This window comes from Crocuta crocuta, unplaced genomic scaffold, assembly GCF_008692635.1.
Source record: "Crocuta crocuta isolate KB4526 unplaced genomic scaffold, BGI_CrCroc_1.0 scaffold209, whole genome shotgun sequence".
NCBI lineage: Eukaryota > Metazoa > Chordata > Mammalia > Carnivora > Hyaenidae > Crocuta > Crocuta crocuta.
Window position 1 is genome coordinate 508558 of NW_027551566.1, and position 23757 is coordinate 532314.

The 23757-nt window shown below is 36.3% G+C and overlaps 1 non-coding gene across 1 annotated transcript; it reads left to right on the forward strand.

Annotated features, from left to right (window-relative positions):
- The first annotated feature begins 1074 nt into the window (after window positions 1–1074).
- TRNAS-GCU (transfer RNA serine (anticodon GCU)) lies at window positions 1075–1156 on the forward strand. Its single transcript has one exon. It is a non-coding gene; the product is annotated as a tRNA-Ser (tRNA).
- The last annotated feature ends 22601 nt before the right edge of the window (window positions 1157–23757 follow it).

The window sequence follows — 23757 nt, forward strand, 5'->3', positions numbered from 1 at the left end:
CTGCTTTAATTTTTTTTTATATAAAAGAATTATAGCCCCAGAGTGTACACCAGGGGACCAGATTGATTGAGGGAACTTAATAAATGTATACTGAATTGAAATGAATTGATAACTAGCCAGGTGAATATTTATATCAATTGATTAATTCATCTACCCACTCCCTTAAAAATATTTTTAAAAAACATTAGATATATGTTTTAGGATCCACAGGAAGGATGCAGTCCTTGTCTCCATGGCACTCTCTACGGGGTAGGGGTGGGTGGATGAGAGAGAAGTGATCAAATATGGCCCCTGTCCCTAGGCACCAAGAGCAGCTTAGAGGTTAGAGACTTCCCACAGGAGGTGATTTGAGCAGAGCCATGAGGGGCTCCAAGAAGTGGTCTGTAAATACTCTGGAGTTGCTGGAGCACAAGATGGCTGTGACGAAGCATCACGGGCATGCCCATGCTTGTGCTGTTATGCCTTGATGGCCTGGAATGAAACCCTTCTCTTCTCTACCACCAACTTCCCACCCTTCCTCCAAACCTCAAATCAGATGCCAACTTGAGGTGTCATCCCTTCCAAACACTCAACTGTACAGAGAGATCAGTGCCCTGAAAGGTTAACAGAATGATAGTGCTCAGACTTAGCCACCCATCACGGCTGTCTGCAAGTTCAAATTACTGAAGTTGAGACTTCAGTGGTCTCGGTGTGGCTTGGGCCTAGGGATACTTAAAAGCCCCCCCACCTCCTGGAAAAGTTTGGAAAATCACCTCAGAAGACAGCTATTTTCAGCTGTGCCAAAGTCAGTGATTCTTTATTCCTCTCTCTCTTTAACTTTTCCTGCATTTTCCATGGAAAGCAAAAAGGTTTATACCTTCTATGACTTTTACAGACATGCTGAACAGATTTACAAAAGGGCATAAGCACTTGAAACACTGTGTGTTGCGAAGAGCATCCTGTCTAAATAATTTGCTGTTCAATCTTTTATCTCCCTGGATCAACCACTGACTTCTATTCTCCTGAGACTGGAGTAATAAATAGCTCTTCTGTCTACTCCTTAAGTTATATATTAAAGAAAAGGCAAATGCCTGTGACGAGGTGGCCGAGTGGTTAAGGCGATGGACTGCTAATCCATTGTGCTCTGCACGCATGGGTTCGAATCCCATCCTCGTCGTTCAGTTTGTCCACTGGACAGGTTGCATCAGATTTTAGTGCTTTGTGAGCAAAATATTTCACCAGTGGTTTTAAGAAAAGAAAATGAACTCATATGATAAGAAGATTCAGTGTGGCAGGGGAGGATCTAAAAATGTATATCTGTACCTTGGATTTGGTACCCAAATCATGTTAGAAAACAAAATCAGTCAACCAACAAATGAGCAGTCCCACAGAACAGCTCCTTCCTGATGGCGTTCAAGAGGCACAGACACCTCAGCCAGACTTTTGAGCTGGCCAAGCCTGGCCTGGCTTCCTGCCACAGCGGTGTATCAGCTGAAGTCAGAGAGCCTGGCCGCCAACGACAGAATGTGTAGACAGAATAAAACTGATTTCTTCAATGGAAGGTTATGTTTGGAAACATCCTGCCCTGTTTAGGCTGCCAAGCCTGTGGACACAGCTCAATCGATCGTGGGTATGGGGGGAAGCCCACCTCATGGAACACAGGTGCTGTCTGGCCTGTGTGCCTGCCTGGGGCCCAAATGAGGCACCCCTGTGAGTTCAACAGCCGATAGGACGTGCGTTCTGCAATCTGGAAGCTCCCAGAACTGGTGCTGAAAGATCCTGTCCTGAGTCATGTCAACTCTTCACCTACTTCCCTTACAGGATTTGGAGCACAATTCCATGACCACCTGCCGACTTTGAGGTTTGTCAGCCACACAGCAGGATGAAAAAAGGCACACAAGGCATGAATTAGCATGGTGTGAAAAGAAATATCAGTAAAAAAGAGTCCAGGGTATGAGAAAGTGGGAAATTATGTTCTACAGGGAAAGGGATGCTGATACACTGAGAGACGAGTGCTGGGCAAATTGACATCCCCATCTTTTTCTGAACAGTTACTCCTATTTTGATTGAATTTCACTGTTCACAGAGTTCCATGGGCCTCTCTCAGTTCACTCTGGCACCCTTCAGATGAAGAGAACTTGCAGTAGTTAGCAGCAGCAAATTATCTTTTCAAATATGAACATTAATATGAAACAATTCAGTAAGGGGCTTCCCATATCACTGGTGATCAAATCTGTCTCCCCTGCAGATATGATACAGCCAGCAGTGCTGACTTATCCCTAGTGCAGGAGAAAGGAAAAAAATCTTCTTATTCTCCAAGGGGTCAAAGTCTCATAATATCCAGCTCCCACATTCTCCTGCTCATGTCCTTCTGTGAATGTCAGAAGGGAGGGTGGTCTGCTCTGGCTACCTGCCTCCCAAACTGCCAACGTTCTGTCATTGCTGCACAATATGATGTTGGGGAAAGGGGCCTTCTCTTCCTCACCAGCACTATAGCCACCTACACCTGAAAATTTAAACACACTCACAAAGAAAAATGGGATGGCTTTTGTATAATTTAAACCAGAAACACACATACGTGAAATGTCTTGTCCACACATGCTATAAAGCAATACACAGAAATCTGCTTTCAGGAAGCCAAAAAGCTGAACAATTTTAAGATTTATGTTTACACTAGCTCATTTTTTATTTTTTCTTATTAAAACAATGAGATAAAACATGTTAGATTTTGAAAAGTATAAAAATTAATAAAAAAGAGAAAGAACATTACCTATCACCTATCATGCTTCGCTTCTGATAATTGCTATGATGTTTGAAAAAATATTCATATCTATGTATAGACAAATAAACAAAATTTATTATCATATTTGATATGCAATTGTGAATCTAGTGTTTCGGTATTAAATTTCTTCTCCTTTCCAATTACAAATGTGTATACAAAATAAAATATTACAGAAATTTTAAAAAACATAAAAGTAAGACTTTCTACAACAGGTATTGGTGAGGAGGTGGAGAAAGGGGAACTCTCTTGCACTGCTTGTAGGAATGCAAACTAGTGCAGCCACTCTGGAAAACAGTGTGGAGGTTCCTCAAAAAGTTAAAAATTGAACTACCATACAATCTGGCAATTGCACTACTGGGTAGTGCACTACTAGGTAGAATATAAAAATGCAGACTCAAAGGGATACAAGCACCCCAATATTTATGGCAGCATTATCTGCAATAGCCAAATTATGGAAACAGTCCAAGTGTCCATCCATCAACAGATGAGTGGATAAAAATGTGGTATGTGTATGTGTGTGTGTATTTGTGTGTGCATGTGTGTGCGTAATCAAATATTATTAAGCCATAAAAATATTGAATTCTTGCCATTTGCAATGACACGGATGGAGCTACAGAGTATTATGCTAAGTGAAATAAGTTAGCGAGAGAAAGACAAATACCGTATGATTTCACTTACATGTGGAATTTAACAATGAAAACGAATGAGAAAAGGGACAACAAGAGACAGAGAGGCAAACCAAGAAACATACTGATGGTTACCAGAGAGGAGGCAGTTGGGATGGGTGAAATAGGTGACGGGGATTAAGTAGTGCACTTGTCATGATGAGCACTGGGTAGTGGGTGGTGTTGAATCACTAAACTGTACAGTTAATACTACACTGTTAACTAACTGGAATTTAAATAAGAACTTTTTTAAAAAGTAAGACTTTCTAGTAATTTCCACTGCCTGCTATCACCATCTTTGAAGGTTTGGTACATAATCTGACAGTCATTTTTCTCTCTCCCTGATATATAGATACTCTTAAAATTTTGTCCTGAGAGCTTCCTATGTCATTACATGATCTTTGAAAACACTCTGCTAATGGTGACATATGTATCATAAGGATGCACCAGAAATAGTTAATCCCTTCTCCTATTGAATTTGTTTCTCCAGTTAGATTTTATTGAACACTTTTTGCTATTACCAAGTTTGATCCTTCCATCTTTGGCCTCATTACCAATGGTTTCCCTTAGAATGAAGTCTGCATAAGAATTAAAGAATCACAGAACAAGAATTTTTTTTATCAGTTTAATACATATGATTAGGCTTCCTTCACAAAATATGAGCATTTTCTACATTCAACATATACATTTGATAGCAATTTTAGCCAATATATTTGGTTAAGATATTTTTGACATTTCACCTCCCCTGCTCACGCTGTCTCTCTCTCTCCTAGAAATAAAAAAAAAAAAAAAAAGATATTTTTGACATTTCAGGTTGTTAAATCTTACTAATTTTGCCTTGTGATTTCTTTCATAGAAAGCATTTCTCTAACATGAAAGCAGCTAGACTTTCACATATTTTTCTGTATCATAAATTCTTTTGCACTTGTTTTCATTTTTGTCACATTTTGCTCCTTAATCTGGTTAGAATTTGTTTTAGTAAGTCACATGATGTGAGGATATTTTTTTATTTTTCTAAAATAGGCAAATAATGTTCAGCACGAATCTTTAAAAAATATCATATTCTTTGACTGGCAGTGATTCTTTTAACACAGTTAATCCAGGGCATCCATTTCTGGTCCATTGGCCCATTGTTGATTAGGCACTGATGCTACCTGGTTTGACTTTTTGTCGCTCAAACCATGGCAATTAAGCAAGTGAATACTGATTAGGTGATGCTGTGCAAAAACCTGCCATCAATTGTGTGGCTTTGCGAAGCGGACAAACTCTCTTGCCTCTGCTATAAGGGAGTACTTGTGGTCCCCCTACATAAGGTTGTTGGAGGAAGGGAAATGTGGCAGCTCAGGAAAGACAGGGCATAGAATTTACAACAGATGGGTTACAAATAGAGGCTACTGTTATATGGTGCATTTTGTAGCTTCTAGGAGGAGCCACTCCAGTGTTTTTGTTTTTGTTTTTGTTTTCAAAGTCTTGTCTATTTTGGCTTGGCTATCTTTTCAGAAAAATTTCTCTAACATTTTCAAAAGAAATCCAATCAAGATTTTGATTACAGTTATTCAACTGACACACTCATTTGAGAGAAATTGACATTGTGCCATAATCACTAATCCTGTGTCCCACATGATATGTCTTCCAATTACTAAGATTTTATGATTATTAGGCAAATTTTGTGGTGTTTCCGTTTTACTTTTGCACATTTATTATTTTTTTCATTCATATGATTCATATATTATCTCATCTTCTTTTTTGAATGAATGATTGCTTCTCCCTAGAAAGTTAGTTTTAGAGTATTTGCTTTGTATCTAGCAACATTACCTTATTTTGGTATTCTAAAATTATAAGTGATATTTCAGCCTTTCTAAGAATTCAGTTATCGCATCTGCAAATAATAACTATGTCATCCCTTCTCTATAGTCTATGCCTCTGCTGTGTTATGTATCCTGGAGAATCAGCTACAATATCCAGAACAACACTGGAAAGAGTAGTGTCAGAAGTCATTCCACAGAGCAGGGTATCAAAGTAGCCCTTTCTTTACTTTCTATCTCTGCCTTATGCTGCACGATCTTGCACCCACTTTTCACTGTGCCTCAGTTTCTACATTGGTTTCAGGCATATATTAACAGCACTTACCTCAGAGATAACTCATTGCTAAGTGGCTGATCAATTCTTCAGTAATTCATTACTGCATCTGCCTATGCTTGCCCTGCTTCCTTCTCTCTTTATTCATTTGACATTTTCCTTTCACCTGGACTCCTTCATTCTTTTTTACAGCTAGTCCCTTAGATGACCATTATTCCTGGGGCCAAGTTTTTACCATCTCTCTAAAACAGCTCAGGTTTTCCTCTCTCACCAGAGGACAGGTGTTTCCTGTTCACATTGTTGGGCTGGAAGCCTTCTCTTGAAATTCAGTTCAAGGTTAGGGGTTGAGAGGAAGAATTGAAATCCCTCTGTGGTTTGGGAAATTCAGAATTGTGGTATCTTGTAAAGATCTTCAATGCAGGGAATTGTGGAAAGATATGGTATGGCTTTGGATTCAGTGATTTGAGGGAACTTCACATATAAGCTGTGGTGAATTGGCAGGGGATTTTCCGTTATAATGCTGCCACATATTAGTATCCTAGATTCGCAACCACAGACTATGATCACTGTATTATTTACAAATGTTTGCCCTTCCTAATAATTTCTCTCCCAAAACAAGATAAATCAAAATTTGAGCATTTTGGTCTTGGTCTGTGGTCATATACAGCCATCCTCATGGTTTATCTTTGTGATTCTCATCTCAGAAACAAGAGTTATGTAGCAATCAGCTGCAAGATTAATTCCACCTTGATCTCGTTTTGCTTCAATTTAGCAATTCCTTGATGGTGTATCAGTCCGTCAATCAAGAATATGAGGAAGAGAGATGACAGCAAATTGGATGAAACTGAGAGATGAATATAATAATATCCTTATTGCCAAGTTTTATGTTTCAGCCTAAAAGTGTACTCTTAGATTAAAAGACTGAAAATCTGCAATAATTCCTCATGGTGCTTGCTTTAGTGTGTGTGTGTGTGTGTGTGTGTGTGTGTGTGTGTGTGTGTGTAGGGGGGCAGGTGAGTCACACGTGTTAAGACTGTGAGAGAGAAGAACCTCGACATAATTCCCTTTGGGCCAAGCAAATCCCAAAGGCAGCCTGAGGTGGTTTTTAAGAAGTCATAGGAGCCACTCACTGGCTTGCACCACTTACTGGTTGTGTGACTCCAGGCAATTTGCATATCTTCTCTTGGCCTCAGTAAAATGGTAATAATAATATGATTCATAGGGTTATTACAAGATTTCAATTAATTACTGTGTGTAAAATACCAAGGACAGGACCTTATTTAGGTATGTGGATATAAGTGCTACATAAGCGTCTGTTTAAAACTTCCAGTGAGACTGTAGGAGCTAGTGGGCTAGGCAGAGCCAGGACAGGGTTCAAGTGGTCCATTTTGTGGAGATGATGGTGAGGGTGGAACTCAGAAGGACCCAGGAGTCTAGGCAGTTACAGCAGATGCCAGGCCAGACCTCAGGTCACTGTGAGGTGATGTCAGATACGGCTTCACATGTGGAGAAAGGGGCTTCAGAGCTACGGAGAGCTAAGACCCAGAAGAACAAGTGGTCAGGTGAAGCTACAGGTACAGGACATGATGACAGAATTTGGCATGGCCAGGAGGAGGATGCTAATGGTCCTCTATTATGCCCCAAATGGGCTGGAAGGTGTGCTTCCAAAGCAAACAGAAAAGATGCTCTTGCCGGTAACACTGCTATTTCACAGCAAAGAGAAATGAGCAAACAGAAGGTAGGAAAGAGATGAGAGGAGAAATACCACAGGAAAACATTTCTCTTGACTGTGTTCTCTGACTGTAGGAGTCCAAAAGAAATGCCTGTGGAAGGGGAGAATTCCACTAAATATAGAAGTACATGATTTGTATGGAATGCATTCCATGAAAAATAAATCTCCCTATACTGGCCAGAAGTGTATTATATTTATTCAACAATGATTTCAACAATAAAGTAAAATGTGATCCATTACCTTATTTATCTCCATTTTTTAACAATTTTTGAGGTGACAAATCCATCATAACTAGGCTATGAATATAACTTTTTCTAACTCAACAACAATAAAAAAACTGAACAACCCAATTCAAAAATGGTCCAAGGACCTACCTGAAGAAAATATTTTCTATAGAGAAGATATTTGAATGGCTGATAAAATGATGCTCAGTGTCACTACCCATAAGGGAAATGCACATGAAACCACACTAAGATGCCCCTTCACAGATATTAGGATGTCTATCATGAAAGAAAACAAAAACAGAAAGAAAAAACAAAATAGCAAGTGATGGCAAGAATGTGGAGAAATTGGAACCCTCTTGCATACTGGTGGGAATGTAAAATGATGCCATTGCTGTGGAAAACATTATGGTGGCTCCTAAAAAAAATTACATGTAGATTCACCATACATTCCAGCCATTTCACTTCTTGGCATACACCCCAAAGAATCAAAAGCAAAGACTTTAAGAGACATTGGTATACCCATGTTTATAACATTATTCACAATAGTCAAAATGTGGGAGCAATCAGAGTATCCATCAACAAACAAATGGATAAACAAAATGTGGTGTTGCATACAATGGATAATTCAGATAAAAAAAGGAAATTTTGATAGATGTTATGACATGGATGAAACTTGAAAACATTATGCTAAGTGAAATAAGCCAGACACAAAAGGCCAAATGTTTCATGATATTTGTACCACTTACTTGAGGTACCTAGAATAGTTCAGTTCATAGAAACAGAAGTGGAATGGTGGTTTTCAGGGACTGGGCATGGGGTATGGGGAGTTGTTATTTAAAGGGTGTCGAGATTTAGTTTGGGATAATGAGAAAGTTCTGGAGATGGATTGTGGCAATGATAGATAATGTGAATGCGCTTAATGCTGAAAAAATGGTCAAAATGGTCCACTTTATATCATGTGTATTTTATCACATACAAAAATTCACTGTACTCTGACCCATCCAAGCTGTCACCTGCTTGACTGACTTTCTTGTAAATGTTCCACTCTCTTCATGTAGACCTTGATATTATGAATTTTCCTCTCAGCAAGAAGAGTAGCAAGGAGATATTAATTGTAGATATTGAGAAATGTATTAAAAATCAGCCCTTCATGGGGCGCCTGGGTGGCTTAGTCGGTTAAGCGTCCGACTTTCGCTTGGGTCATGATCTCGCGGTTCGTGGGTTCGGGCCCCGCGTCGGGCTCTGTGCTGACTGCCGGCTCAGAGCCTGGAGCCTGTTTCAGTCTGTGACTCCCTCTCTCTCTGACCCTCCCCTGCTCACGCTGTCTCTCTCTCTGTCTCTCCCCTAGAAATAAATTAAAAAAACATTAAAAAATTTTTAAAAAAATTAAAAAAATAAAAATCAGCCCTTCATAAGAGTTGAAATTACCCTTATATTGCTGCTCATTACTGTAAATAATTTGGTTGATTATTATGTCAGCCTTCAGTACGGTTTATTTTTCAAGCTTCAGAATTCTATGTATAAAATTTGTAAAATCCCAGTGCCATTTGCTCACATTTTTACTTTAGTGTTTGTTTGTTTGTTTGTTTGTTTGGTGTCAATGGTGCCAATATATGTGAAAGAATCACTGAAAATTATGGAGAATTTCAGCGCAGGGTAAAGAGAGTTTAAATATATCTAAAATGAATAGATTTACTTAAGCTTACTCACTCTGACTCAAAGCATCTACATTTAGAAAAATAAGCCTACTTCTAGCTCATTTTTAAAATTGTCAAAGCGTGTTTATGGATCTCTGTCTAAGAAAAGCAGCATTTTTACAGGCAAATTTTTCTTCTTAAAAAATATCCAAATGTTGTGCTTAAACTGAGATTGAAATCTAGCCTTGACTTAAATATTACCCCAATGAGCAATTCTAGGTACATTTACTTCTCTGGCACAATGAACAAGACCTGGAAAGTTAGAGGCCAGCAGGGCTCTTTGGGGAAATGCCTTTAAAAAAATTCCCAGGAAAGGCCAGAAGAGACTGTTTGCCCCTTGTGCTTATTCCACCTTTTAAAAGATCATTTCCTATCCAACATTTAAAGCAGAGTAATCATAGCAGGAGTTAGAGAAGCTTTACTTCAATCTTTGTAATGTTGGAACTTTCCACATGATTCCACATTCTGTCTTTGGATTTTTAATAGAAGCAGAAGTTGCTAATTTGGCCTGGGCAGGTGGTTTGTAGGAATATGAAATCCTGGGAACCACCTGGGGTGGCAAGAGCAGGGGGACTTATTCCATTCATGTGAGGAAGTGCAGATAGTATATCAAACGGTCACTGTCTTGCCAGGCTTCTACTCTGCAGTGGGGTGGGGGTCGGGGGGCTGTTCGTGGAGGAAGGTGAACATTAGGAAAACCTGAGCTCTGTAATATGAAAATGAGACTTGGAAACTAGTCACCAATGGCCCCCCAAAATGATGCAGAGGATATTTTCCCCTGAATAATTTGTTCTTTGATTAAAACCAACTTGTTCTACATTCTTCAGCCCTACAGCTGCTTCTAATTTATCTAAGCAGGATTTTATAGAATTGGGCTTTTAAAAATAGTGGCATTAGCTACCACTTAAAAGCTTCTGTGCTTGGTCAGACACTAGGTAAAATCTACTATTATTTCAATTAATTCTCACAACAATTCTGTGATTTAGGCTCTATTATGATTCCAAGTTTACCAATAAAGACATTAAGTCTCAGAGAATGTACATTAATTTCCCAAGGTCCTTTAACTCCTAAGTGGTGAAACTAGGATTTTTTAAATGTTAGTTTTGTCATTTTATTTTATTTTAATTTTTAAGTTTGAATTCCAGTGTAGTCAACATTCAGCATTACATTAGGTTCCGATGTACACTATAGAAATTCAACAGTACCATATATTACTCAGTGCTCATCATGACATCATTAAGGACTCCTTAATTCCCATCACCTATTTAACCCATTCCTCCCCACTTCCCCTTTGATAATCATTAATTTGTTTTCTATAGTTAAGAGTCTGCTTCTTGGTCTCTCTTTTTTTCCCCCTTTGCTAATCTGTTTTATTTCTTAAATTCCACATATGAGTGACATCATATGATATTTGTCTTTCTCTGGATGACTTATTTTGATTAGCATTAAATTCTCTAGCTCCATCCATGTTATAGCAAAAAGCCAAATTTCATTCTTTTTTATGGCAGAGTATTGTTCCATTGTATGTAAGTGCCACATTTTCTTTATCCAGGCATCTATTAGTGGGCACTTGGGCTGCTTCAATAATTTGGCTATTTGTAAATAACGCTGTTAATAAATATAGGGGTGCATGTATCCCTTTGAATTAGTGTTTTTGTATTCTTTAGGTAAATACCCGATAGCATGATTAATGGATAGATAGTAGGGTAGTCCTATTCTTAACTTTGTGAGGAACCTCCATACTATTTTCCACAGAGGCTGCACCAGTTTGCATTTCCACTAACCTCCCATTTGTTTCTCATGTTGTTGATTTAAGCCATTCTGACAGGTAGGAGGTGATATCTCATTATAATTTTGATTTGCATTTCTCGGATGATGAGTGATATTGAACATCTTTTCATTTGCCTATTGGTCCTCTGTATGTCTTCTTTGGAAAAATGTCTGCTCATGTCTTCTGCCCATTTTTTAATTTTTATTTTTTGGGGACTGAGTTGTAACAGTTCTTTATATATTTTGTATACTAATCCTTTATTGGATATGTCATTTGCAAATATTTTCTCCCATTCAGTAGGCTGCCCTTTAGTTTTGCTGGCTGTTACCTTAGATATGCAGAAGCTTTTATTTTGATGTAATCCCAATAATTTATTTTTGCCTTTTTTTATTTTTACGAATAGTTTATTGTCAAGTTGGTTTCCTTATAACACCCAGTGCTCATNAATTTATTTTTGCTTTTATTTCCCTTGCCTCGGAAGACATAGCTAGAAAGTGTTGCTGTAGCTGATGTCAGAGACATTAATGCTTGTGCTTTCTTCTAGGATTTTTATGGTTTCACATCTCACATTTAGGTCTTTAATCTATTTTGAGTTTATTTTTGCATGAGTGTAGAAAGTTGAGCACTGTTCCCAACATCATTTATTGAAGAGACTGTCTTTTTCCCATTGGCCATTCTGTCCCGCTTTGTTGAAAATTAATTTACCATATAATTTTGAGTTTATTTCTGGGTTTTCTCTTCTGGAACTAGGATTTAAATGCAAGGATTGCCTTATTCCAAAACCACTGCTCTTGACCACTAAATTAGATTACTAGCCTATATTAACAGAAGTTACCATGCAATAAAGCCATTACTATTACTCAATTGTATCAAAATAAGATGTTTATAACCTTATTCCTTTATGGTTTTGAAAGTACAGAATACCGGGGTGGGGGGAAAGCCACTCTAAAACTTGTATTTTAAAACAGTGTTTCCTCAAAACTGATAAGTCTAGTCTAAGGCCAATTAATTTGGGGATCCACAATGGTCATCATAAGAAATGTCTTGAGAAGTCTTATAGGTAAAAGATGTTTAATGTGTGAATGAATCAGCTTTTACTATGAAATCGTTGCATAACAAAACCCCGCAGATCTCTGCAGCTTACACTTATAGTGCATTTTTTATAAGTCGACAAGTCAGCTGTGTTGGTTCAGCTATATAAATCACATACAGGTCACATATAGATCTATGCATATGTTCATCCTCTGTGAGCTAGGCTGAAGAAGCAATGCTTACCTGGAGAAGGCTCTTATGATGGTAGGCAGAAGTGCAAAGGCCAAGCGAAACCACACATACAATTTGAATTTATATCTTCTGCTTGGCTGTGACCTGTATCATATTCACACACATCCCGTTGGTCTTAGCAAGTCAGACAACCAGCTCAATAACAATGGGGTGGGGAGATAGCTCCTCCCATGCAGCAGGGAGAGAAGTGAGTGGATACTTACTTAACATTAATATGTCCCACATAATTCATAAACTTATCTTACCACACAATACTCTTCTTAAAAATAATTCTATTCTTCAAATCTCAAGATGTTACTGTACCTTGAGCAGAATTTGAGATGACTTGGGGAAATTCATGTAAAAAAAAGTCTCTTATTTGTGAAATACCAACTATATTTTAATTAACAGAAATACAAAATAGCCTCTGATGTGTGGCCTTTTTTTTTTTTTTGCAGAGAAAATAATTAAAGCATAATAGCATTTTGAATTTGCAAAGACTCTTTACTTCAAAGAATTTTATCAACTGATATAGTGATATATTTTTGTTCTAGTCTCAAAATAGCCTGTGGATAATCTGTTACAGTCCATTTATTACAAGTAGAAATCTGAGCCCCATAGATGTTGAGAATTTTCCAGTGGAAACTGGTCCAAAACCTTAGGTTCCCATCTCCCAGTCAGTGCAGAAACTCATGCCCCATGGTCATATTAGTTCATTTGTACTAAAATGATATAAGCTGCACTTAGTAGGTTTAGAAGTTACAAGATCAGCTTTTCATGGACTTCATTTAAAATATATTTCAGACCTATACTAACCAGAAAAAAAAAAACCCTAAAAAAGAACCAAAAAACGTATCTAGATACTTAAAAAGAAAATAAGACCATCATCTGAAAACCATCTTTCTCCTTTTAACAAAACCTGTTTCTGTGTCTTTTACCTACAGCCAAATAGATACACTAACACAGACTTCCAAATATTGAATCTGCAGGTCGCACCTTTTTTATACTCTTGTAGCAAAAGAGACCTGGGGAATGATAATTGGTTATAAAGAATAAATGAGGAAAACAAAACAAATCATAAAGTGGCACTCCTAAAGGTATGAATAAACTCTGTGCCCTGTTAATTGGTTGATATGTGTGCTAGTCTAACTTGGTCTGCACTGGTTGTATGGCTCTCCCATAGCACAACCTGCTTCACTACAGCCCTGTACAAATCCCCTGGGTTAAAGGACCATTGTTACCTTCCTTGGCTTAATCATTTTCTTTCTGGAATCCAAGAGAAAGAGTAGAGCTGGAGGTGAGGGGTGCAGGAGAAATGAAGTATTAGAAAAAGAGAATCACTTCGGGACTATTTATAAATAAAGCAGATGCATGAGGATTGAAAGAAGCAGGAAATAATCTATCTTCTATATGAAGCTTAAAAATGTGGCATGGCATAGGAAAAAGCAGAAAGATTTTGCTGAGTTCATATCATGACTATACATCTTACCAGCTGTGTTGCTTTGGACTGGTTTATTCAGTGACTCTTGGGTTATCTGAAAAATGAATATAATAGCAATTACTTGGCAGCCTCATCATTATTGTGACAATTAATTGAGATACTGTGCAAACTGTGGCCAGAGGGCTCGAAATGACCTAAAAATGTTTGTGTGACTTGCAGAAAGTACTTTAAATTTGGAATTAGTTGCTAACATTTATTTATTTTTAATTTTTTAATGTTTATTCTTGAGAGAGAGAGAGAGAGAGAGAGGCTGAGAACGAGCAGGGGAGGGTCAGAGAGAGAGGGAGACATAGAATCCGAAGCAGGCTCCAGGCTCTGAGCTAGCTGTCAGCACAGAGCCTGATGCGGAGCTCGAACTCACGAACTGTGAGATTATGACCTGAGCCAAAGCCAGACGCTTAACCGACTGAGCCTCCCAGATGCCCATTGGTTGCTAACATTTAAATTTTAGAGATTTCGCTTGAAAATTTAAATTTTAGGCTTTTCTTAAAAGTGTGGAAAACGGGTTGTTTTGAGTTTCTAAATGCTGTCAAACCAACCACTACAAAACCTACAAAAGGAACACAATCTGCAATTTGGGCAGAGCTTAGCGTGGAAAGGTCATTCACTCAAATCACATCATATTAGCCAATAGTAGATTACTGGAGGCTGAAAGATCCACTTCTTAGATGGCTTTTTTACATAGCTGGCAAGTTGGTGCTGGCTGTGGGCTCAGAGCTCAGCCAGAGTTGAGGGTTTGGGGCTTCAGTCTCTCTCCTGATATGGGCTCTCTTGTGTTCTGGGCTTACTCATATCAGGCTGACTCTCTCAAGGATAAATTTCCCAAAAGAAAGCCAAACAGAAGTTGTATTGCCTTTTATGACCTAACCTTGGACATCATATTGTATCACTTCTATCACACTCTATTTGTAGAATCTCTCCCAAGGTTTCGAAAGGCAAGGCCATAGACTCCAGTTCCTAATGGGAGAGAAACAAAGTTCTTGAAAAGTATATGGATGGAAAATATTTTTATGACCATTTCTAGAAAGTATTATTTATAATACTTGGTAGATTTGGGCTTGCGTTTTTCTATTGCCACAGTCAATGGGATCTGAGTTGTGTCTGTGCCATTAATGGGTTGTGAAATTACTCCACCTTCCTGGCTACTCAACACTGAGCCTGATCAATAGTTCCATTTACTAGGCTAGAAATTTACAGTATTGTTTCCATGTACCAAAATTTAGAGAAAAATGAAGTATCAGCCCGCTACACTCACTAGAGTAGATTTGCTTTGCCAAGCTGTGAGAAACAACTGACTACATATGAAAAGGGTGGATTTATGGAACCAGGCTGCTGTGAACCAGGGTCACAAATACACTTTTAAAACTGACTTTTGACCTCTGAAAAAGCAAGAGCTTAGTCAACACAATAATCAATAAGAAGAACAAAGGTTCCTCTTCAAAGTTAAAGAACGCACATACTCATGTGTGTATCAGTGGGCTCTGCAAAATCAGGTGGTTTTAAGGATAAGGCAGAGTTGTGGGTGACCTGGCTTAGTAGTAAAGGAGTGTTAATCCACAAAGTCCAGGAGAGAAGTCTTTCTCTTTTTTTTTTTATTTTTCCTTTCTTTCTCCTTCCCTTCCCTTCCTCCCCCTTCCCTTCCTTTTCCTCCTTCTCCTCCTCTTCCTTCTTTTTCCCCTCCCCCTCCTCCTTCTCCCCCTCCTCATCCTCCTTCTTTCTTCTTCTTCTTCTTCTTCTTCTTCTTCTTCTTCTTCTTCTTCTTCTTCTTCTTCTTCTTCTTCTTCCTCTTCCCCTTCTCTCTCTCTCTCTCTCCCTCCCTCCCTCCCTCCAAGCATTTAATGGAATCTTTGTCAGGTCACTGGATGACCACCAAGACAATAATACAAAGACTTCAAACACTGCACACAATCAGAAATACAGTTTTTATGAAAATAGTTTGGAAAAGTCAATAAACACATAATTGCTTTAATAAACCACTTTAGCAAACCTCAATAATCAGCACCATAAAATTCTGGGGAAAGTAATTGATTTCTAGAGTTACCACCTTATAAGATTATAATGCCTAGTTTTCAACAAAAAAAATTATAAGGCATTCAAACAAATAGGAAAGTATGGTCCATTTACAGGGAAAAAACCAACAGAAACCATGCTTGAATAAGCCCAGGGCTTACTAGGCAACTATTTTAATTTACTGTCTTAAATACAATCAAATAACTAGAGGACACTGGAGAAACAATTAATGAAATGAAAATGAAAAAGTCAATAAAGTGATAGCAATTACAAAAGGAAATCAAATAGTTCTGGAGGTAAAAAATACAATAATCTAAATGAAAAATTTACTAGAGGAGTCCAACAGCAGATTTGAATAGGTAGAAGAAGTAATTAGAAAACTTGAATATTGGACAACTGAAACTATCCAATCCAAGGAACAGAAAGAAAAAAGAATGAAAAACAGTGTACAGAGCCTAAGAGAGATGTAGAATTCCATCAAGAATATCATATTATGAAAGTCCCATAAAGAGAAGATATAAAAATGGGAGGGCAGAAGAAATAGTGGCCAAAATCTTCCCAAATTTGATAAATCCAAGAATCTCAAAGGTTCTAAGTAAGATAAACTGTATGAGATCTCCACCAAGACACATTACAATCAAAGTGTTAAAAGACAAAGAATTTTGAAAATAGCAAGAGAGAAGTAACTCATTAACCAGAGAAATGTCAATAAGTTATTGACTTTTTTATCAATAAGATGGATAAAATAGCCAATTTATCACTAAAAACCATGAAAGACAAAAGACAGTGTGGTAGCATTTATAAAAGAATGAAAAAAATCTGTCAGTCAAGAATGCTATGACCTGAAAAACTATCCTTAAAAATTGAAAAGGAAAAGAACGCACACCAGAATAAGCCAAAGATGAAGGAGTTCACTGCTAGTGGATCTGGTTATCAAGAAATGTTAAAGGGATCGTTCAGGCTGAAATGAAAGAAAACTAGATGGCAACTTGAAGCCATACAAAGCAATGAAGAACTTTGATAAAGGTAATTTCAAAAGTAAATATAAAAGCAAATATTATTGCATTTTTGGTTCATAATTCCTCTTTTTAGTGCCTATATGATTTTAAAGGAAAAAATTTAAAAATCATTATAAATCTACGTTAATGGGCTTACAATGTATGAGATGTAATATGTGAGGGTAAAGTAACATGCAGGGAAAGAATCAAACTATATAGAAGCAGAGCAATTATATCTTATTGAGCCAAAATTAGCATCAATTTAAACTAGACTGTTATAAATTTAGGATCTTAATTGTAACCCCTGTGGTAACCAGTAAGAAAACATTTGAAAAACGTACACAACAGAAAATGAGAAGGGAGTCAAAATGGTACACCACAAATAATCAGCTAAGCACCAAACAAGGCATTTGTGGGAGATAAGAAACAAAAAAGACGTAAGATGTATGGAAAAAAAACTATGCAAATACGTATTACAGACAAATATACATTATAAATACAGATGAAAAAAATCTCAACAAAATGATAACAAACCAAATCTAACAGCAAATTAATAGAAATTTACACTATGCTCAAGGTGGGCTTTATCCCAGGAATGTAGAGGGGTTCAACATATGAAAATCTATCAACGTAATGCGTCACATTAATAGAACGAAGGGGGAAGAAACACACATGATTATCTCAATTGGCTCAGAAAGGCACCTGAGATAAACCAACATACTTTCATAGCCAAACAAAAGCAAAACGCACTTGTGAAACTAATGATAAAAGTTGAACTTGTTCAGCATTATAAGATCATTTATGAAAAACTCAAAAGTTAACTTATTCAATGGTGAAAGACTAAAAGCTTTTGCATAGTTTTATGAGCAATACAAGGATGTCTACTTTCACCCCTGTTATTCAACACTGTATCAGAAATTCTGACTAAGGCAGTTAGGCAAGAAAAAGAAATAAAAGGCATCCAAATTGGATATGAAGAAATGAAGCTATCTCTATTTATAGATGGCATAATCATATCAATAGAAAAACCTAGGGGCACCTGGTTAAGCATCTGACTCTTGATTTTGGCTCAGGTCATGATCTCATGATTCATGAGATCAAGCCCCATGTCAGGCTCTGCACTAACAGCACAGAGCCTGCTTGGGATTCTCTATTTCCCTCTCCCTCTGCCTCTCCCTCTCTCTCACTCTCAAAATAAATAAATAACATTAAAAAATAGAAAAACATAGAGAATTCATACACACACACACACACACACACACACACACACAAGCAAACCACTATAGCTAAGAAATAATTTTAGCAAATTTAGAGGTATAAGATCAGCATTCAAAAATCAGATGCATTTCTTCACACCAGCAATGAATAATCCCAAAAAGAAATTAAGAAAACAATTCCATTTATCATAGGATACAAAAGAATAAAATACCTGGAAATAAATTTAACTAAGGAGGCAAATGATTTGTTAACTGAAAATTATAGTGTTGCTGAAAGAAACTAAAGAAGACCTAAATAAATGGAATGGCATTTATATTTGTGAGTTGGAGGATACAATATTGTTAAGGTAGCAGTGCTACCCAAAGTGATGTACAGAATCAATGCAATCCCTATGAAAATTCCAATGACCGTTTGGAGCAGAAATAGAAAAGCTGATCCTCAAATTCATATGGAATGGAAGGGGTCCTGAATAGCCAAAGCAATATGGAAAATGAAGAACAACGTTGGTAGTCTCATGCTTCCTGAATTCAAAACTTCCTACAAAGCTACAGTATGGAAAACAGTGTGGTATTTCCCTAAGGATAGATTTGTAAACCAATGGACTAAAACTGAGAGTTCAAAATAAACCCATGCATCTACAGCCAACTAATCTTCAACAAGAATATAAAGACCAGTTTTTGGAGGAAAGTGATTGTCTCTTCAGCAAATGGCACTGGAACTGGATACTCAAACAAAAAAATTAAATTTGAACCCCTACTTTATATCATATAGAAAAATCCACTCAAATTAGACCAATAATCTAAATAAAATCTAAAACAAAAATTATAAGAACACATGGGGTAAATCTTTTATGAATTTGGATTTGGCAGTGATGTCCTGTAAATGATGCCATAACACAAATAATCAAAGGAAAAGATACATGGGACCCCATCAATAATTTTGTGATTCAAAAGACATTAAAAAGAAAGTGAAAGGACAATGAACACAAAGGTAGATAATATTTATAAATCACATACTTGTTAGGGTTTTAATGTCCAGAGTAAATAAAGGAATGTCTAAAACTCAAAAGCAAAAATGGAAACAACTCAATATAGAAATGGTTCAACCAGTTACACATTTTCTCTATAATTAAATGAGAAGCTTCTCAGGGATAATAACAGTACTACAGCTTTAGGCCAAGTCCTATAAGTAGTTTGCATACTTCAAATGATGCCATCATCCCCAGAAGCTTGTAGGGAGTCTCAGTGTTCTCTATTTTATGGTTATGAAGCCTGAGGCTCAGCAAATTTAACTGATGCCCAAATTGACTAGCTGGTGAGAGGCAGACATAAGACTCAAACCCTGGCTGTCTGTTCTTATTGTAATTCCCGACCCCTATCCTTACCTTCTATCTCCATTCAATCTTGCCAGAGACAGCAAGTTATGTTCTAAGTTTGTGAAAGCTAAAGAAGTACTAATAGATAAATCGACCAAGTACTACTATTACTGTTAAGTATTACTATGCTAGATGTGTTGTACAGATGCCCTTTATCAAGCTGAGGAAGTTTTATTCTATTTCTTGTTGTTTGGGTGTTATGAAAGAGTATTGGGTGGGTGGGTGGTTGTTTTTCAGTACATTTTCTGCATTTCTTGAAATGATCTTGTGATTTTTTTTAATTTCTTTTTTTTAATGTTTTATTTATTTCTAGGAGAGAGAGAGAGACAGCGTGAGCAGGGGAGGGTCAGAGAGAGAGGGAGACACAGACTCCGAAACAGGCTCCAGGCTCTGAGCTGGCAGTCAGCACAGAGCCCGACGCGGGGCTCGAACCCACGAACCGCGAGATCATGACCTAAGCGAAAGTCGGACGCTTAACCGACTAAGCCACCCAGGCGCCCCTCTTGTGATTTTTAAAAAATATTTTATACACTTTTAAAAAACAGCTTTGAATTTAATGAAAATTGGAACAAATAGTACACAAAGTTTCCATATACCTTATCTCCCACTTCCCATACCCCCACTGCTTACCCCCATTATTAACATCTTGAATTAATATTGTATATTTGTTACAATTAATGAATGAGTATTGGTACATAATTATTAATTGAAGTCCATAGTTTACATTAAGATTGGGTTTTTGTATTGTAAATTTATATAGGTCTTGACAAATACATAATGTCATGTATTTGCCATTATAATGTCATACAGAATCATTTTGTGATCTTGTGATTTTTATATGGTGAACTAACCTTGCATTCTTGAATAGATACCACTTGACCATGCTGTATAATATTTTTTATATGATGTTGGACTTGTTTTCTAGAATTTGTTAAGGATTATTGTCTCTATTCATTGTGATTTCTTTTTTGGCCCATTGATTATTTGCATGTGTTGTCTAATTTCCATATATTTGTGCATTTCCTAAATTTCCTTCTGTTATTAATTTTTAACATTATTCTGTTGTAGTCTGAGAAAAAATTGTGTTATTTTAATTATTTTCTATTATTAAGACTTTTTTTTAAGGGCCTCACATACAGTTTATTGTGAACATTGTTCCATGTGTACTTCAAAAGAATGTGTACTCTGCTGTTGTTGGTTGGAATGTTCCTTAGGTGTTTATGTCTCATTAGTTTATGTTGTTATGTTGTTATTCAAGTCTTCTACTTCCTTGTCAATCTTGTCTTATTGTTCTATACATTATTGAAATCTTCAACCATTATTATAGGATTTTCTATTTCTTCTTTTGATTCTTTGAGTTTTTGCCTCACGTATTTTGGAACTCTGTTGTTAGATGCATATGTATTTAAAATTGTTACATCTTCTTGATGAATTGACCCTTTGATAATATATAATGTTATTCTTTATTTCCTGAAACAATTTTCAACTTTTAGATTATTTTTCTGAAATCGGTATGGCCATTTTGGTTGTATTTTTATTATAGTGCTTGGCATATATTCTCCATCCATTCAGGATGAAAAGATGGACACTCAAATTCCTTCCGTAATACAATAAGATGTAAACAAACACATAATATATACAGCTATCAAAAAGGTTCAAAAGCCTTAGCAGATATCAAACTCATATAGGTGATAGGAACTAAGAATTCAACTCACAAAGGAGAAAAGATCATGGAAGGATAACATTCAAACAATGAAGTAAAAATTAAATTTGAGAATACACTAGCTATTTAATTAAAATTAAACCCAAATTAGTGCACTCAAGTGTTGATCATGACTGTTTTTGATCAATGCACTCTTTATCAAACCACACAAATACAAATATTGAGTGTAAATGTTTAATATTTTTTCTAGTAATTTGGTAATGTTTTGGTATCCATAAGTGTTATCAGTGGATTTGCTGAATTCGAAGACAAATTCAAGTGACATCAGATTCACATGATTCACACACAGGTGTCCCCATATAGGTCATAGTCATGTGCAGTAGGTTCACATCATAGTCCACAACAGATTGGAAGTAAAATATAATGTTGGTGCTTTGCCTTGGATGGCTTAAGACACAATGAATTAAGAAAACATGATTAGAAGATTTTTCTTGTCAAAAGAGTTTCCAAAAACCCCACACACTCCTAAACCTGTATTTTTGTGGATGATCACCTTTAGCAATAAAACTGTAGGTGACAGAACCTCTAATGGAAGCAATTTAGTAGCATTTATGTAAACCTAAAATTATCTATAATCATCAAATAATTAATCCTACTACCAATCTTATGTATAATCTTTACTGTTAAGTAAGAATTACACAGGATAACAACAGTACAAAATCATAACTAAAATTCCTAACAATAAGGAGAAGTTAAATTTATTTACGTATTCTCATGTCAAAACATAACCATTATATATGCTTACAAAGGCTTAAAGATCAGGTTTCATAATAATAAAATAACATGCATTGGTTTTGGAATACAAAAAAATATATGAGAAAATAAAACTCAATAACCCCATCATTCAAAAGTAAAAACCCAATATTTTGGTGCAGTTTTCCTCCACACTATTTTTACATTATTTTACACATATACACACAAACAACATCGATTTCATACATATGCAACATGTTTTTACCTTATTTTTCCAGTTGGTATGGTTTTGTGAACATTTTCTCATCTGTATTAATCAATGGCTTGTAAATAGTGTTTAGTAGCTTAAAATAATACATGTCTGTTTCTCTCTAACCTATATTTCCATATCCGGTTAGCAGAAGATCTCTACTTATTATCATCACTCACCCATGTCATTTCAAATATTGTTTGTCTTTTGCTAAACCTGGAGTGTTTCCCTTTAGCAATTAAATGTTCCGGCCTGGAAATGATGCATGTCTCTTCTGCTCATGACTCATTGTCAGGCAGTCCCACAGCCCCACCCAAATGCAAGGTGTCCAGGAAGTGTCAGCCTCCCACATGCCCAGGAGGTAGGGAGCCCAGAACATTTGGCAAAGAGCACCAATGACTGCCAAGCCAGGCCTACAAAGCCCCATTGCACTAAGTCAATAGTATTTCACCCCTGGAATGTACCCTCATTTATCCAACCATCCTCATTGCTGGACTTCTTACAAACTTTTTAGTCTTATAAAATATACCTGCCATGTATCATATATTAATTCTTGAATTCATGTCTGACTATTCCTTTTGTGTACATATCTTAAAAATTATCTACTAGATCAAAGCATATATATCTTATAGTACCTTTAAATTATTTTATGAGTTTATTCCAAAGCATCTGCACAGAAGTTGCTACCAGTAGCAATGTAAACATTCCACCAAACTTCAGCTTCACTAACCCTGCAAATTGTCAGTTTATTTTATTTAATATTTTACTTTGCATATTGTCATTTTAGAAGTGTATGTTAATTTGATACAAGATATAGTATTCTCTTGTGATTTTAACTACTAAGGCAATGATACATTAAAAGGTTTATTATATGGTGAGAAGGGGATGGGTAAATTTCAATCATATAAACGAATACTCTGCCTAGAGATAAATCATCTAAATACTATACAGTGTTTAAAAGTTATTGTGATTACTATTAATTTTTGTCTTATCTGTATGTCTTATCTGTATGTTTTTTCTTTGCTAATTTTACTACAATTATGAGAATAAAGTAATGTGTATTAAATTTATGACAAAGTGGCCTTTCAGATCAGAGAGGCAGAATTATTCAACAGATGGTACTGAGAAACTTGAGTAGGAAAAAATTCTCTGCCTTTACTATACACATTAATAAATGCCAGAATAACATCTATATGCAAATAAGCAAACAAAAAATAAAACAATTATCAATGCAATTGTGTTATAATAAAATGTCTAATTAAAACTATCCTGCAGAAGAGAATTGCTTAAGCTGTGTAAAAATAACAGAATGTATTGTTTTCAATAAATGTTTAAAACAATGGAACAATAAATAGGAATCGACAAGTTTAGGAAAAAGTAACAGAATGAGAAAATATAACATCATATGTCACATGTACCCAGAATACATAAAATCTCCAGTACCCAGAATATACAAAGAACCTCTAAACATCAGTACAAAAGGGAAAAAAATCTTATACAGTTAGGACAAAGCAAATTAGAACTATCAACTACCCCTTTTGGATCCTTCATACTTACAACATTTCAAAAAATGAGAATGTTGATTAATGAAAGTAACAGTAGTCTTTTTGGGTCAAAATTTAGCAGCATCTATTAAAATATAATAAACATTCCCCTCAGCCCAGCATTTTACTTTTAGGTACATCAGTCAGAAATATTGCCACATTTGCACAGAGTATATAGGAATATTTGTTGTAAATTTTGCAATAATAACAGACTGGAGTCACCTAACACTCATGGATGCAGGAATGGCAAAAT